Source organism: Schistocerca americana, chromosome X (assembly GCF_021461395.2).
Source record: "Schistocerca americana isolate TAMUIC-IGC-003095 chromosome X, iqSchAmer2.1, whole genome shotgun sequence".
NCBI lineage: Eukaryota > Metazoa > Arthropoda > Insecta > Orthoptera > Acrididae > Schistocerca > Schistocerca americana.
The window spans coordinates 604,608,909-604,624,884 of NC_060130.1; positions in this window are offsets into that span (position 1 = coordinate 604,608,909).

A 15,976-nucleotide genomic window follows, 5' to 3' on the forward strand; every position below is an offset into this window, starting at 1 on the left:
GACGTTATTCCCTCCCATGTAAATTGACTGCTTCTGTACATTTCGCGCCTTTATTTAGTTGAGGGAACATGGATCGTGGTGTGTGCATCTAGCAGGTGACCAACACGTTTGACAGTTCTCTAGACATGAGAAACACATTAGTTAACTTTGTAAATTATAAAGATGATTTGGAATCTGTTACTTCATGGACATCAGTATTCATGAGTGGAATTATCAGTTTCCTCTATTTGTTCCGAGTTCTCATGTAAAGGACTTCGCAGACAGGACAAGTTTCTAGTTACTTAGTGGTCTAGAGCATGCTCCACCTCGCTAAAGTTTCGGATTTGTAGAGAAATAATTTCCAGTCTATATCTTGGGAATTATGTTGCGTGAGCTATCGGTAGGATGCAGCCATGTGCTTGATATCGATAAGTACCGTGAAAATGGTATAATACTTGGGCAAACCATGCGAAAATACATGTGTTCTTGTAATCCCGAGTCTGGAGATAGGTGTAGAAAAGTGAGCAAGCAAGCAGGTCCGGACCAGAAACAGCAACGCGTTTGTGCCAAGGGGAAGTGAGTCCGAATTTGTAGAACAGTTCTGAGAGTGACTATGATCCGCTGTGGGTGCTCTGGTCACCCATCGGGGGTGGATGACCGCCGACCTCGCAGGGAAATAACTACTGCTGTGAGGGGTATATACGATGCTGTCTGTCCTTGCGGTATATGTACAAATGATCTGAAAGGGATGATTTTGTATGGTGCAGGATAGGAATTGTATGTTTATTACATAGAGATGGTACACAGTGATATGATATTGCTGGGTTGGAGATCGGTTTCATGCTCTAATATTCAGGTTCCTGCCCTCAGTGGGAGAGCAGTGTAATGGAGTAACAGTCTTTCCATATTTGACGATATTTAGGGGCACTTTGCATGGTTTAATCATTGGTGCAATATGGCGATCTGTGTAAAATAATTTTTTTCCCGCTGAAAGTCTTGTTTGCAGAAATAAAGAAAAGGCGGATGGTGCTTCCACACCGGCGGCACCAAAAATCTGGAGGGTAAATTCGATAAGAGGCAATCATAATGCTTGATTCATTCACATGACATCCTTCGCTGCTGGGATATAGGAGTCTCTACATAGCCGTGAGAACGTTTGCATATGTTGAAAGCAGGAAGGGTAACATGTGATGGATGGGGTGCTATTGATAGGACCATGAGGAACAATGCGTTTGAGGTTATTCTGCGCTATTTTCGTAAACAGGTTCTGTTAAGGCATGAATTTCCGTGCATACAAGCTGAAACATCAAAAAAGCGAGCGTTAACTATTTCTGGGACACTATACAATATCCTAGAGTTCGACTTGGTTATTATTTTAGATAACCATGTGGCTTCAGTATAATGTTGAGAACGTTACTAGATGCACTTGTGATGGTATGTAGCTATGCGTCAGCCACACACCATGCATGGTCTGTTAGAATCACTAGGGAGAAAGCAGCTTGTGCTATTCTGGAACGGATTTCTGCAGTGTTGCTCAGCAATTAGCTCTTCGCCAGACCGCAGGTAGAGGAAGGGTTCACACCAGCAGCGGTGAACACACATGCACGTGGCCCATCTTGGAGCATCTGCGCTCTGCAAATAGGTCTTCGCTACAGTCCGGTCGCGCCATCAATGGCGCCTAGGTGAACACGTATTTCGAGAGGAATTCCTCAGGTGTAAAGTATGAAGGGGATGTCACCACCTAATACTTGAGGGACCCAAACGGGCACCTGTGCATGGCTTGACAGTTTACGGCTGTGTCACTTGCTGCTAGCCTCCTGGGTGGTCCAGTGGACAGGGATGGTGGGCAGTGCCTGTGTACATTGTTTGCGTGTCTGTTGCATTATCTTGTGTGCGGATCTGTAGGCTGTGCTATGCATTGTTTGGACAGTTTACGATATGATTTCATGCCTGCACATCAGTGTACTGCACTATTTAGGAGCAGTTTATAGGCCTGTACTGAAATTATTTCGGTAATTTAGGAGTTGTTTGCGTGTCTGCAGAGCATTATTTAGGAGTAGTTCTCAGGTCTGTATGCTGTGCTATGCGTTATTTGGACAGTTTACGAGTCCTGTGCGCGTCTGCACATCAGTGTGCTGCGTTATTTAAGTGCAGTATGCATGTCTGTGTGCTGTGTACTGAAATTATTTCGATGTCGTAGTTTGCATGTGTGTAGGCTGTGGAATGCATTGTTTCGACAGTTTACAATTAGCAAGAGTGTCTGTTGCACTATTTAAGAGTAGTTTGCAGGTGTGCAGACTGTGTATTGTGACCCCAAGCACATCAGGACGCGTGTTTTGTGTCAGTGTGATAAATATACCACCTCTCTGAGTCCGTCCCTAAAGAAACTGTTCCAAAATAAATAAAGTACACTCCTTCCTTACTCTCTCCAGCAGCCCAGTGCAGGCTGAGTCATTCCCCCCCCCACCCCAGACAGTCATCTTGGGGTATGTCACAGATGAGAGCACTCTCTGGTAGTAGTTGTGTACACTAGGTCAATTGGACTCAAGATCTCATGGTGGAGACACTGTCTGCAAAATAAAGACTTATGTCCAGCACCGGCAGAGTCCTTTTCCCGCCATTTTCCCCACCACAGACTGACATCTTGGATTACATCACAGAGAAGATGACAGCACCCTCTGGTGGAGGTACTATGTACTAGGTCCAGACCTCATGTTGAATACACTGTTTCCTGCCATCTTGGATAATGGTACTCGCATCATCAGCTGACCTCACAGTCGCCATTTTGGATTACGTCATGGATGAGAGTGCTGTCTGGTGGCAGTACTGTGTACTAGGGCAGTTGGAGTCCGGACCTTGTGGTGAACATAGTGGATGGCTGTACTGCATTAAATTGTTTAAATAAGCACTGGTTGAGTGCTTTTACTGTGAATCCCTAGGAGGAGGTAGGGGTCGGGTGACTTAGGTTAGTGGAGGTGGCCCAACTGCCCTTTCTTTCCCAGCATTTTCTTAGGTAAGTAGAGACAGCCCAAGTGATCTTTCTTTACTGCCAAAATTCAAATTTCCCGCCAACCCCTAGGAAGAGGTGGCAGTCAGGTGACTTAGGTTAGTGGAGGTAGCCCAAGTGACCTATCTTCCCACCATTTCCTTAGGTTAATAGAGATAACTGTGGTGTGATGCATTATCCTGTTAGAATTTGGACTTCCCGCCATTTTTCTGGGGAAGGCGAGGAGGGTTAGGTTAGTGGAAGTAGCCCAAATGACCTATCTTCCCGCCAGAATCCGCCATCTTGGATGACATCAAAGATGCCATCTTGGATGATGTCATGTGCTGTTGCCAAGTCTACATGCCGCCATCTTGGATGATGTCATCGCCGCCATTTGGATAGATCTGGCAACAATGGAAAGTGGGGTGAAATTGATTTTGCCCCAATACTAACACCTGTGTTAATATTCATATCTCTGCATATTATTATGTGATTTTTGAGAGACCCTTTCCAGGACTTCCGTTAAGTGTCCACATTATCACAAAGAATAATTAACTTCTTGTAGATGTCTTGCTTTGTTAGTTCATTGGTTGCCAATTCTAAATATTTATCTAGACTAATTGTGACCAAGTCGTTTCTAGCTGTGAAGTATGATCCATCTCTGGTATAAATACATGATTCCAACATGCTCTCCGAGCCTTTAAGATGTTCCTGCAGTAGCAGTTTGCACAGTCATATAACGACAACATTGTATACTGCAGTTTATTATCTCCACGCCAATGCGCTGAGTGCGCTGTAATCCGTACCGTAGCACTGTTCAAAGACTGTAATTCAACTTCTAACTTTATTTTAAATGGACTGCACATTTTTATGAACAACCCGCGGTATGTGTGCACACTGGTGTGCCACATTCTACCCTCTTTGCACACGAAGAAGAAACCTCTAAACTGGTTGAGATACTTTTAAGGGAGGAGAGTCTGTTGTCATGGTTGCCAATGTGTGGCCCCACACCCCCTTCTAGGCTCTCTTTAATTAACTTTATCAATCTCCGTTTCCTAGTCCTGTTGAGGTGCAGACAATGCCACAGGTTATTAGGAAGTTCAGTTATTCGTGACTGTACGTAGAAACTGTAAGTACAGCGTCGGCCGGTGTGGCCGTGCGGTTCTAGACGCTTCATCTGGAACCGCGTGACCGCTACGGTCGCAGGTTCGAATCCTGCCTCGGGCATGGTTGTGTGTGATGTCCTTAGGTTAGTTAGGTTTAAGTAGTTCTAAGTTCTAGGGGACTGATGACCACAGATGTTAAGTCCCATAGTGCTCAGAGCCATTTGAACCATTTCTTTGTAAGTACAGCGATATTTGTTTGTTGTCGCGCAACGGAGCTGAAGAATATTATACGACTTTCTAATTGGCTGACTTATTTCTTACGACGTCGTCTCTCTCATCATCGTGGGTCATAGAGTATTTGGCTTACACATCGAAATTAAAAGTTTAGGTTGGCGCCAATGGTAAGTTGAAGATTCATGTGGCAGCTAGTAGAGGTCTCCCTGGGGCAGCTAGCTGGATCGCTCGTTTACTACTCAATGTGCATAGTACATTTAGTCGAGCTGGCAATAACACAGCAACTAATGGTGGTTAGCGTTCTCATTTGCAGGAGGTGTAATTCGGTTATAATTTCGAGGCGCGATGTTCTTCAACATTACTACACTGCACATCCTACAGCTCAAAGAATTCAACGGTAGCCTCAGCAGTTTCATGAGATTGGTTGGCTATGTAAGGGGAAATACATAGGTTGTTCCCGTATGTTCGGCTCTGAGCACTATGGGACTTAACATCTATGGTCATCAGTCCCCTAGAACTTAGAACTACTTAAGCCTAACTAACCTAAGGACATCACACAACACCCAGTCATCACGAGGCAGAGAAAATCCCTGCCCCGCCGGGAATCGAACCCGGGAACTCGGGCGCGGGAAGCGAGAACGCTACCGCACGACCACGAGCTGCGGATCCCGTATGTTCGTCTAAGACGTAGAGCGCATTCAACAATTATCAGATAGTCCAAAGCAGTATAGTCGTTGTGTCAGTCGAGTGTTAGCCGTTCATCACATGTTTGTCTTAGGTGTTTTGTGACAACGTTTGCTTGTTTGACGTGTGCACGGTGGAGGATGCACTGAACATTTATGAACAGTAAATTAAAATTTCGGTCCTAAATGTAATTGCAAAAAGTACCACAACGTTGTATGTGCCATGGACAATTGGATGTTTCTTTTGAAAATAGAAACTTTATAGTTCTATGTAAGTTAAAATTCACCCCAAATTTTTATATTCATTCCTGTAAAATATATAGCCTTGTGAAATCGGATGCATATTTTTAGATCACCCTGTGTCTACTCTTCGTATTCTCTCTTTTTCTCTCCTTTACTGATACAGAATTGCTATAGTAAATTGCAAGTTACATCATTAGATACTGTTAAACGAATTGTAAAAAAGTAACTGCAGAAGGTCGAAACATAAACGATGCTGTTAAACACGTGATTATTTTCCTAGTGGCCTATTCAGAGAGCATGATGTGATAAGAACTTGGCCCCAAGATACCAGCTCGACGCAGATCGACTCCGGACCCTTGATGACCTGCAGTCTGGCATATTGAGCTGTGGGTTGCATGAATGTCTGCAAGCTTTAAAGTTGTGCCTCAGGTGCACAACGCAAGCTAGTACCCTGTTTCTGATAACCCATTAATATTTGAATCTAATGGGAGTCGGGTTCGATGCCCCATTCAGCAAACGTGATTTAGATTTTCCGTGAGAGCCATAAACCGTGCTGGTGTGTTCCTTTATGAAAAGAGTACGTCGCCTGTAAATACCTCGATGTCGAAAAGTTACACTATAATCATATTTCTCATAATAATTTAGATGTTGACAAGACCTTAGATTCCTTTTTGTGCATAATGTTTAGGTGTACTTGGATATGATGTCTGTCCGAAAGAACAGACACCATATCCATATAACTAAATAACATCTCATGTCACTGCATGTTCACTGATTTCCTCCATATTGGTTGCACTTCATATCACTGAACGTAATTCATTTGAACTGGTCTTATACTAACAGCTGTATTTCTGCCAGTATGCACTTGAGTTCGTCATTTATTTATGCAGTAACAAATTTACCACGAATATTGGAAAGATATTTAAGTGCCACAGACTTCCCTTCGCTGCACCATTCGTTACATTGCGGGTCAGCAGTTGTGAACTAAGTTCACTGACATTATTGTCCACCCCGATGGCTGAATGGTGCCAGCACGGTAGCTCAGCGTGTTCGGTCAGAAGGCTGCGTGCTCTCTGTAATAAAAAAAAACTGTGTCAAGGCATCAACGATCATTTTGAACGGATGTCTTGTGTCGTCCGCCCAGACCAAACGCAAGGAATTATATCGAACATAAATGAAGGGGGGGAAAAAAATGGTCCGTGTGACGGACTGCCGTCCTAATGGACCCGGGTTCGATTACCGGCTGGGTCGCGGATTTTCTCCGCTCAGGGACTGGGTGCTGTGTTGTCTTCATCATCATTTCATCCCCATCCGGCGCGCAGGTCGCACAATGTGGCGTCGAATGTAATAAGATCTGCACCAAGGCAGCCGGACCTGCCACGTAAGGGGCCTCCCGGCCAATGACGCCAAACGCTCATTTCCATTTCCACTGACATTATTGTATTTCAGTAGTTTCGTCCCCACTGATTCCATTTATTGGGTATCTGTGAATTTAATTCAACTGATAATCGGGTGTTAGTGGTTTCTAGACAATAGAAGCTAACGGAACGGCATGTGCGACACGAGTCCGGTCCCAGTAGACACCACCGAAACGTCGGCGCAGACGGTATCACATCCGCTTCAGTGCTCTGGTGCCAATTCAACATGTCGACGAAGCTGTAGGTCCTTTACGGCCAAGTCTTCAAGATAGCTGTCATCTTGTGTTGTGGTAACATTGCATAACCTAGTACCCACTGGTCGCTGCGAACGACGTTCCTTTATCCTCTGGGTTCATACACAGATCACTATCGCTATGGCACGTCCTGTAAAAGGCAAAATGTTACGATATGAGAAAATGATTACTCAGAGGCCGATCTACCTGGCCATCTGGAACTCACACGCTAATATTGAGTCCTTCAACGTCGTTGAGGCACGCTGGCACACGCTACCGCGTTTCTACTTGGTTCGAAAGATCTTCACCAGCTGAGCCTTAAAAATGACTGACATTTCCAGTCAAATAAGAGGTGGCGCTGGCAGATCTAAATGTAGGCCACCTGTCTGCTATTTGAGTCACTTATTGCTGGTCGTTTTTTCTATGCACCCATCGAGATTGGATTCATTTGAGATATTATTTCTGGGGATCAGGGCCGTTTCTACCATTAGGCCAGACTAGGCGGTCGCCTAGGGCGACAAAATTTTAGGGGCAGAAAAAATTAATTTCAAGCCAAACAGCGAAAACACTGAGCAGATGAGGAGAAAAATGAAAAAGAGGAAAAATTAAAGCATCGAGTTGGTTTCAAAAGCAAACGGAACAGTCACTTACTAAATCTTGATTTACTCTGATGAAAGTGGATGCTGAAAAAGATTAGATTTATTCCGTATTCAAAAAATAGTTCAGTTAAAACTGACAAGAAATAACACGACAATTATCCAGGTGATCTAGTTTGATGCTTTGGCATGTTTCGCATCTGCATAGCGTAATTTATAAATTCAAGGAAAAATTCATTCGCTCCAGAAAATAGTTCCACACTTTTATTAGTCCATTGTCTTGCAATTAAGTAAGTAACTAATGCCAAATCTGGTTGTACTAGTGTATTCAGTTGAGTTCTAGTTTAAAATATTCAGCAAATTCTTCTTATTTCATTCATTTTGGGAAATTTCAGATATTCAGGACAAAAAAAAAATTGTTATCCTCAATCAGTTTTAAAGGAACTGAGGACAAAGCATGAAAATTGAGAACTGTCCCTAGAAAATGAGGGCGTCTGGTGAAATGTGTAGTAGGACTGCAGACGTACCTGCTAGCAAACAAAAGTTATATAACTAACTTTATTTTGCCGAAGTGATATTTAAATACCCATAACAGAATATCCCGCGTCCGGTCATCCTGATTTAGGTTTTCCGTGATTTCCCTAAATCACTCCAGGCAAATGCCGGGATGGTTCCTCTGAAAGGGCACGGCCGACTTCCTTCCCCATCCTTCCCTAATCCGATGAGACCGATGACCACGCTGTCTGGTCTCCTTCTCCAAACCAACCAACCAACCATAACAGAATTTCGCATTGTGACAATTATTTTTAGGTTATGACTGTTTGTCACTGCAGTGGGTCTATGTCTGCCTGCACACTACATCTGCTACTCTTGAATTAAAACTGATTTCGTTAATGCCCTGTATCTTGTATCACGATTCGTTCCACAGCATTACATCTTGTGCAAATGATGTATGGAGACCACGAGATGATAATGTGATCACTTATTTGATGTGTATTACAAAGAAAGATACAGTTAGCACTTTTATATGCATCTACTGTATAAGCATCCTTTGTTCCGTTACGAAGACCCATCATTAAGCTGCCCTCAAAGCCACTGAAAATGTGCTGAAGACCCGCAGTCGTATTGGCATTTGCAGCGCACTTCAGATTCCCTTGAGAATAGAGCCGCACATTCAGCACTCAATGGAGCGTACAGTCGCTTTTCGCCCAACGTAGTTCCCAGAAGTGCTGAGCAGAGAGGCAAAATAACAAATATTAGTAACTAGCAAAGGCTGTAGACGGCGTTCGTGATCTCAGTCGTCTGATTTTCAGCAGTGACAATTTCCGTTGAATAGTTTCAGCTCCCTGACCTATTAACTTTTTTGTAGTTTCTAAAAGTCAGTTGTAGGAAACACGGGAAGAATCGTTTAAGAAGACCTTGCCCCATGTTTGCTAAATGTGAGGTAGCGCTCTGTCTATAGCGCTTCCCTCTTCGTGGGCCGTTAAAGCCAGTTAAGTAGACAGAAAAATGAATAGGAGAAAATGTAAGGAGTTTCCATATAAGTTTAACAATTTCACTCCTGTTTTCTTCTCTGTTCCGCCACTTCGCTTGCTCATTTTCATACGATTTTGTCCTTCTTCAGACTGTTTTCGGTGCGTGTATGTTTTCAGACTTTTTTTTCTCCTGAAAGGTGGGTGTGGTTTCGTGTGTGTGCAATATCGTTGGACCTCACCCTAAAATCTGGTACTTCTTTGCAGACATCGAACAACGTGGCGCGATTGTTAAGTCACTGCGAGCACTAGGAAAAGTGATGAGCTCCTAGTCTGACCATCCAGGTTCACAACTTCTATTGTTTATCTAAGCTGATAATGGCGAATGCCAAAATTCTTCCTCTGAAAAGGCTTAGCTCGATTCCTTCTCCCGTTTTGCTTCAGTTGTACTTTTGCTTCGACTCCAGCGGTTTCATCGTTGCTGAGACGTTAAACCCAGTCGTCCTACTGTTAACCAACTATCTCATTTAGTTCCAGTTTTTTCGCTGTCCTTGTTGATAATTTCCAGATCACTACTCCAAGTGTCTGCTTCTACAATTAGCTTGGTAAACACTACCTACCATTCCCAGCGCGCCTAAAGAGTTACTAGTTGCGAGGTGTACCAGTGTAGAGCTGTAGCGCATTACTTGTGAATGTAGTCTTTAGTTCGTGCCCTGTTACAGTTATCTGCTTTCACTGATATTAGAGAGACATGCTAAAATATGAAGAAAGATTATTCTTCTGTCCTCAGCGTATTGGGATGTATTCATTAATGAGCCACAACAAGATGATTACTTTCTTAATAGCCTGTCGCTCCACCTTTGGAACGCTATATAACAGTGATTCTACATGGCATGGATTTGAAAAGTCCTCCGCATGTTTCCGGAAGTACGTGACACAAGATGACTACGCACAAGTCACGCATTTTCCGTAAATTACTAGTGGGTGGGCTGTGTACGCGGAGCTGTAGGCCGATAGCGTCCCAGATGTGCTCCATCAGTTTCAGATCAGGCGAATTTAGTGGCCAAGACATCACCGTGACTTCACTATCACGACCCTCAAAGTGCTATAGCACGAGTCTGGTCCTGTGACGCGGGCAGTTATCCTGCTGCAAAAAGGAATCACCTCCAAGGAGGAGATGAAGTATGAAGGGGTGCAGGTGGTCTGCAGTAATGTTCATGCAATCTACAGCTCTCACGATGCCTTAGATTACTGCCACAAGATACATACAAGCCCAGATGAATACCCCCACACCATTATACTTCAAAAATGGTTCAAATGGCTCTAAGCACTATGGGATTTCATATGAGGTCATCAGTCCCCTAGACTTAGAGCTACTTAAACCTAACTGACCTAAGGACATCACACACATCCATGCCCGAGCCAGGATTCGAACCTGTGAGCGTAGCAGCAGCGCGGTTCCGGACTGAAGCGCCTAGAACCGCTCGGCCACAATGGCCGGCTATTATACTTCCCCCAACGGGCTGTGCCCTGGCACATCGCATGTTTCGAGCAACTGCTCGCCAGGATGACGGTGTATCAGAACATGACCATCGACCTGGTGTAACAATAAACTTGATTCATCCTACCAAGCGACATGTTTCGATTGATTCATTGTTCAATCTCGATGATTCCGTGCCCAAACCAATAGTAATTGAGGATGTGGCGAGATTTGCCGTAGATTGTCGTCTATTCTACTAAGCTGGCAAGCCTCCGACCTCTGCTCTCTGTGATGAAAAGTGGACGTCTAACACATTATCACCTGCTTATGGTTCCACCGTTCTTCAACCCATTTCTATGCTCGAGACACCAGCACGCGAACTGTCAGCCGGCTTGGCCGTTTCCGAGATGCTCATTCCTAAGAGTAGGGCTATAACAATGTGCCATTTGTCAAAGTCGCTTATTTCAGTGGCTTTCCCATTTGCGTTCTGTATTGTGAGGGATGGAAAAGGCCCATCGTGATTCGGTAACCTTTTTAGGAAGTTTCAACGAAAGCAAAGAGAGCTTCACTGCAAAGTTAAACGTAGCGAAAGCCTCACAGATGAATAAAAATCAAACGAAGCCAAAATTAGCGTAAGGAGGGCTATGTGTGAAGTCATCAACGAATACGAAAGTAAAACTCTAACAACTTGACAGAAAATGTTAAGAAGTTCTGGTCTTACTATGTCAGTAAACCGTCTGTCCGGACACTCTGTGACCATATGGCTCTGAAACAGAGAAAGAGACAGATACAGTAAACGCCTTTTTCCAAAACTGTTTCACGGAGGAGCACCACACTGTCGTTCCTCCTTTAAATCGTCCCACGAACCACAAAATGACAACTATCGAAATAAGTGAACAACGGATATAAAAGCAACTGAAATCTCTCAACAGAGTAAAGGCCACTGGGCCTGACGTTATACCAATTCGATTCTACACAGAGTATGTGAGATAACTTGCCCCTCTTCTAGTAGCAGTCTGCCTACGGTCTCTTGAAGAGCAGAGCGTTCCTAACAATTAGGAAAAAGCACAGGTCATTCCCGTTTTCAAGAAGGGTCGTCTCCGAACAGGCCCACAAAACTGTAGGCCTATACCTCTGACATCGGTATATTGTAGAATTTGGCATGTTTTATGCTCGCGTATTTCTGAAGATAGAAAATCTGCTCTGTAGCAACCGACATGAGTTTCAAAAACAAAGGTTGTGTGAAAAACCATCTCGCTCTGTTTGTCCACGAGACACAGAAAGTGTTTCTTGACTTCCAAAAGGCATTCGGTACAGTTCTGCACTGTCGCCTAATGAACAAAATATGAATGCACGGAATAGCAGACCAACTGCGTGATTGGACCGAAGAGTTTCTAGCAAACAGAACACAGCATGTCATTCTGAACCGAGAGAAATCTGCAGACGTAACTTCGGGCGTGCCCCAGGGGAGTCTTATAGGACAATTACTTTTCATAGCATATAGGGTGTGAGGGGGTATAAGTGCAGATATTGTGATTATTGCTACCTTAATATTACGAACTTTAGTATGCTAGTTGTTTTTTCTCAGCGTCGAACAGTCTTTACACAAACGTATCACATAATTTACTACATGATATTTCTGCATAGCCGTAACTGCATCAGTAAGTGGACTACGTCTGAGAGTATAGACTAACCGTTTTGCGTCCAGCCCGTCCACGCTCCAACACCTAACCTTCTGCCCAGGGGAAAGTAAGCATTAATGGCTTGCTCTAGACACACATACTTGGAGCTACTAACCAACCTACAAATAAACTACTCTAATAAATGTAATTATTAGTTTGCAAATGAAGTCAATACTGATGTAATGTTGTTCAGTACATTGTCCTCTGTCACCAATAAAAATATTTCCACTTATACCCTTTCCTATTTGTATTATATATAAATGACCTAGTAGGTAACATTGGAAGTTCCATGCGTTTCTTCGCAGATGTTGGCGTTGTATTGAGAGATGTCGTGATGGTAGAAAACTGCAGCGAAATATAGGAAGACCTGGAGAGGATCAACGCTTGCTGCAGGAAGTGGGCCGGCCGGTGTGGCCGAGCGGTTCTAGCCGCTTCAGTCTGGAACCACGCGACCGCGACGGTCGCAGGTTCGAATCCTGCCTCGTGCATGGATGTGTGTGATGTCCTTAGGTTAGTTAGGTTTAAGTAGTTCTAAGTTCTAGGGGAATTATGACCTCAGATGTTAAGTCCCATAGTGCTCAGAGCCATTTGAACCATTTTTTTGCAGGAAGTGGGAATTCACCCTCAACATACACAAATTTAACGTATCGTGAATACACAGTCGGAAAGGTCCTTTGTAGAACAATCACTGGATGCAGATACCTCCACGAAATACCTAGGAGTATGCATGCGGTGTGAATTGAACGACCACAAAAAATTAATCGCTATTAAGTCAGGTGCCAGACTAATCCATTGGAAGAATTCTCAGGAAATGTAATTCATCAAGAAACAACGTAGCTTAAAAAACACAAATTTGACCAATACTAGAATACTGCTCGTCAGTATGGGATCTGTACTAGATAGGACTCATAGAGGAAATAGAGAAGATCCATAGAAGAGCAACACGTTTCGTCACAGGTCTTCATTTAGTAAGCACAAAAGGATCAAGGAGATGCTCAGCCAACTACAGTGGCAGGCGCAGCAAGAGAGGCGTTCCATATCATGTTACGGTCTACTGTTAAAAGTTCCAAATGCGTACATTCCTAGAAGAGTTAATCTCTATATTCCTTCCTTCTACATATGCAGGGTGGTCCATTGATAGTGACCGGACCAAATATATCACGAAATAAGCATTAAACGAAAAAACTACGAAGAACGAAACTCGTCTAGCTTGAAGGGGGAAACCAGATGGCGCTATGGTTGGCCCGCTAGATGGCGCTGCCATACGTCAAACGGATATCAACTGCGTTTTTTAAAATAGGAACCCCCATTTTTTATTACATATTCGTGTAGTACGTAAAGAAATATGAATGTTTCAGTTGGACCACTTTTTTCGCTTTGTGATGGATAGCGCTGTAATAGTCACAAGCATATAAGTACGTGGTATAACGTAACATTCCGCCAGTGCGGACGGTATTTGCTTCGTGATACATTTCCCATGTTAAAATGGACCGTTCACCAACTGCGGAAAAGATCGATATCGTGTTAATGTATGGCTATTGTGATCAAAATGCCCAACGGGCGTGTGCTATGCATGCTGCTCTGTGTCCTGGACGACATCATCCAAGTGTCCGGACCGTTCGCCGGATAGTTACGTTGTTTAAGGAAACAGGAAATGTTCAGCCACATGTGAAACGTCAACCACGACCTGCAACAAATGGTGATGCCCAAGTAGGTGCTTTAACTGCTGTCGCGGCTAATCCGCACATCAGTAGCAGACAAATTGCGCGAGAGTCGGGAATCTCAAAAACGTCGGTGTTGAGAATGCTACATTAACATCGATTGCACCCTTACCATATTTCTATGCACCAGGAATTGCATGGTGACGCCTCTGAACGTCGTGTACAGTTCTGCCACTGGGCACAAGAGAAATTACGGGACGATGACAGATTTTTTGCACGCGTTCTATTTAGCGACGAAGCGTCATTCATCAACAGCGGTAACGTAAACCGGCATAATATCCACTATTGGGCAAAGGAAAATCCACGATAGCTGCGACAAGTGGAAGATCAGCGACCTTGGCGGGATTATGTATGGTGCGGCATTATGGGAGGAAGGATAATTGGTCCCCATTTTATCGATGGCGATCTATATAGTGCAATGTATGCTGATTTCCTACGTAATGTTCTACCAATGTTACTACAAGATGTTTCACTGCATGACAGAATGGCGATGTACTTCCAACATGATGGATATCCAGCACATAGCTCGCGTGCGGTTGAATCGGTATTGAATAGCATATTTCATGACAGTTGGATTGGTCGTCGAAGCACCATACCATGGCCCGCACGCTCACCGGATCTGACGTCCCTGGATTTATTTCTGTGGGGAATGTTGAAGGATACTTGCTATCGTGATCCACCGACAACGCCTGACAACATGCGTCAGTGCATTGTCAATGCATGTGCGAACATTACGGAAGGCGAATCACTCGCTGTTGAGAGGAATGTCGTTACACGTATTGCCAAATGCATTGAGGTTGACGGACATCATTTTGAGCATTTATTGCATTAATGTGGTATTTACAGGTAATCACGCTGTAACAGCATGCGTTCTCAGAAATGATAAGTTCACAAAGGTACATGTATCACATTGGAACAACCATAATAAAATGTTCTGTATTTTAATTTAAAAAACCTACCTGTTACCAACTGTTCGTCTAAAATCGTGAGCCATATGTTTGTGACTATTACAGCGCCATCTATCACAAAGCGAAAAGAGTGGTCCAACTAAAACATTCATATTTCTGTACGTACTACACGAATATGTAATTATAAATGGGGGTTCCTATTTAAAAAAAAAACGCAGTTGATATCCGTTTGACCCATGGCAGCGCCTTCTAACGGGCCAATCATAGCACCATCTCGTTTCCCCCTTCAAGCTAGACAAGTTTCGTTCTTTGTAATTTTTTCGTTTGACGCTTATTTCGTGAGATATTTGGCCCGGTCACGATCAATGGGCCAACCTGTATATCACGAAAAGACCATGGTGCTAAAATAAGAGCGATTCGAGCACACAACAGAGGCTTACCAGCGAGCGAAACAGGGAAAGAGGGAAGTGACACTGGTACACAAAGTACCCTCTGCCACACACTGTAAGGTGGCTTGAGTAGTGGGACAAAGTTCGTTTCAGCATATTTTGTTAGTGTGGGTTGCCTACATCCGGGGCAGGCATGCACTCAGGGGCAAACCTATTGTTCTCCTGATTAACAGGTATGTAACCTATTGTTCTCCTTTGATTGATTGGTCCTTAACCCGTTGTTCTGCTAATAGGTACCTTCCTTTTGACTGACAGGTACTTAACCTGTTGTTACCCCACGACCTCCCACTCCCTTCACCCCCTCAGGAAACCTCCAACCCATCCCCTCCTCCTCGCTGCTACAGGTACATTTTCAGGTTGAGTTATTGGAATAGCCCCTCATACTCTTATCAATTTGATTGACTATTTAATGAAACTGATCAATTAATTTACCTCTCCCCCTCTCGTTAACCCCCTCTTCCCCAACCCACCTACTGGGAATTGGCGGGAAAAAGACTCAGTTGATCGATCATTTGGACGGAATTCGATTGCAGTGTATGGAATATTGTTTAAACAAATTACACAATATTCAGAATATTGTTTAGTTATCTATGGCAGTGTATGGAATATAGTTTATTTATTTAGTTAAAGAACTGGTTCAGAAATCGATTGCAGTGGATGGAATATTGTTTAAACAATTTAGACAATCTGTGGAATATTGTTTATTTAAACAATTTAGGGGATTCAAGGCAGTGTATGGAATATATGGAAATTGGTGACACTCTGGTGGATAGGAAGGATCTCATA